Raw genomic sequence first — 3,212 nt, 5'->3', positions numbered from 1 at the left:
GATCACAGGCTAACTGAAGTCAAGAGTGGAATTAAAAGTCCACTTCAACATAAATCCATTGGAGACTACGGGGAGCCATGCCTAATGGTCTTTTGTAACATCCCTACAAGCTATGTGGTGATCCTTAGCCCTAGCAAAGCCTGCTCAAATGATTATAAACAGCTTTTCTGTTATTAGTATAGCACATTAGTCTCTATCACATGAGTGACTTTGGTTGAGTCAGTGTAATATGTTGTTATTCTGACAACTAGTATATGTCATTTATCTCATATATTCAAGTGGCTACTCCTAGAGGTTAGGTCCAAGGCATTCTATTCCTTTCTTTCAGATTAAACTATTTTTTGATCTTTTACTATATTTTGATAATTTTTTGAGATTAAAAAATTTTATTGATTTTTTTTTTAGGAAGATTAGCCCTGAGCTAACGTCTGCCACCAATCGTCCTCTTTTTTGCTGAGGAAGACTGGCCTTGAGTTAACATCCATGCCTGTCATCCTTTACTTTGTATGTGGGATGCCTGCCATAGCATGGCTGACAAGGATTGCATATGTCCACACCCACGATCCGAACCAGTGAACCCCCAGCTGCTGAAGTGGAACATGTGAAATTAACTGCTGCGCCACCGGGCCAGGCCCCCTAAAAATTTTCTTCATACGTATATATCTGGTACTAGGTTTGAAAGTCTTGAACAATGGGGACTGCAATGGCTGGCACTCTTTGAGATAATGAGGGTGGGGTCCTAATTCAATAGAACCGTGTCTTTGTAAGAAGAGGAAAGGACACCAGAGTTCTCTTGCATGTGTGTTCACAGAGGAAAGGCTATGTGAGGACAGAGTGAGAAGGTGGCCATCTGTAAGCTAGGAAGAGAGACCTCACCAGAAATCAACCCTGCTGTCACCTTGATCTGGACTTCTATCCTCCATAACTGTGGGAAAATAAATGTATGTTGTTTAAGCTACCCATTCTGTAGTATTTTGTTATGGCAGCCCAAACAGACTAATATGATGATGATGATGATGATGATGATGATGATGATGATGATGATGTTGATGATGATAAAAATAATCTTGTTTTGGTGAACAGAGGTCTGAATTGAATCACCACGTTTCAATTCAGGAAAAGCATGGTTTTTCATCTAATCACCAGATGTGAATAGTTTCTGAATCCAGAGCCTTTTGAATGAAGGTGTCATCAGGCATCCTTGAATAAGAACTCTATGATATCACCACAAATTGGTGGTATAAACCTTCATCTAAACATTTCTCTGAGCGATCTGAGACTATTTACCAGGATAACTGTGCTCTGGGCAAAGAAAAATACTCAAATTTTTCTGGATATTACTGGAAATAGGTTCTAAACTAATGCTCATTCCTGGGTGGCAGAATGCCACTATAGTGCACTGGTCAGAAAGCAGAGGGAAGGTGAAAGAATATTGGCCCAAAGCTGTCACACTGGGCCAGTTCTGTCTATACAGTCAGACTAAATGTATTCTACAGGAGGCATACATTTCCATAGTGGGTCCCTGACCACTGCAGTAAAGTTATCATGGTATGAAAGACTGAGTAGAAGTATTTAGAACTAATCTTTCTTTCCAAAATAGTAAGCAAAAAATCTGTACTATGTGCCCGGGCTATCAAAAAGATTTGACAGATGCAGAAAGTGAATCTTAACACACTGTCACTTAATTTACTTGTTTGGTTCGGAATAAAATGGAGAGACAGGCTAAATCTGTGTGGAAAATGGAAGCTTAAAAGAATTCTGTATCATAAGCTTGACATTTTGTGATTTACCATTCTATGAGAAAATCCTATAGGAAAGAGTCAAAGGCTATATTTGGCTATGATCTCTCAATGTCTTCATTTCCCAAGGCAAGTCTCACTTGGAAAATAATGAGGTTCATTGAAATAATTATATAGATCAATTAGACAAACAAAACAATGTCTTTTGTTTAAATTACTGTTTAACAAGTGAGAATTCCAGCTATTACATGTAGGGAAAAGATAAACAGGTTGAGATTTAGGAAATCTAATTTCTTGTTTTTAATGTGTCACCATCTGAATGTGCAACTTGGGGAGTATTTCTTTCGTTCCCTGGGTCACTTTCTTCATATGAAAAATAAAAATAATGAATTCGATAGTCTTTAATAATTCATTCAATTCTCAATGCCTAAGATTTTTAAATTTATTTCTTTATAGATCAAATTATGGCCTCCATGTATTTGAATTCTCAGAATATTCTCATTATAATTTGAAATCCAGGATTATCATTCTGCTTCAATTGAAACATGCTTCAACACTTTCCAGAGACTTCTGATTTTGGAAAGCTTTTAAATTAGACAGAGATCACTGAACTTAGAGAACACAGACTGGTTTTTAGTTCTACCACTTACCAGCCTCACTATCCTGGACAAGTGAAATAAACCATTCTAAGCCTCAGCTTTTTTATCTATGAATTGAGAATAGTGTATTCATTTCATAGGGTTATTTGACATTGCATATGAAAGAGCACTGCAAATAGTACATGCTCAATATATGATACTTCCTTATAATAGTGAATTTAGGGCAGATTAGAAATGGACAGGCATAGTAACATGCCATTAACTGACTTAACAAAGTAAACAAATAAATAATAATAATTCTAAATTATCTAATAGGAGAGATGTGAAACTCTCAGAGGAAGAAGTTGACATGTTTCAAATTCCAAATATTTTTTGAATCCATTTTTTAATGCCTCGAAGAGACAGGATGAGAAACCATCTTTTTAAAGCCTTGTTGAAAGATGGATGCTAAAGAAAGATCATGCTAACTACCTCAGTAAGCTTTTACATGGAAGGTAATGTGGAGCCAAAGTCAAGATGAATACTTGAGGCCAGACAGACTTGAATTCTATCTTCAGGTCTGCTCCTCACTACCTGTATGTCCTGGGCTACAAGGCTTAACCTCTCCTTGTCTCAATTTTTCTTATCTGTTGGAAGGAAGAAACTTCCAACCATGTATGATTATATTTTAAAAATATTAAATGAGATAATTTATGTAAAATTCTTTGCACAATGCCTAGCATATATGAAGCAGTGAATATCATTTTTTGATATTACTTATAGTAATAAAGGCTAGCCTTCTCACAGAACTCTATAATTTACAAAATGATTCACATATCTTAAGAGGAAAGTAGGCTTAATTTCCTTAGTCCTTAATTATTTCAGAACTTTAATA

Source organism: Equus asinus, chromosome 17 (assembly GCF_041296235.1).
Source record: "Equus asinus isolate D_3611 breed Donkey chromosome 17, EquAss-T2T_v2, whole genome shotgun sequence".
Taxonomy (NCBI): domain Eukaryota; kingdom Metazoa; phylum Chordata; class Mammalia; order Perissodactyla; family Equidae; genus Equus; species Equus asinus.
Note: the sequence above shows the minus strand (reverse complement) of the source record.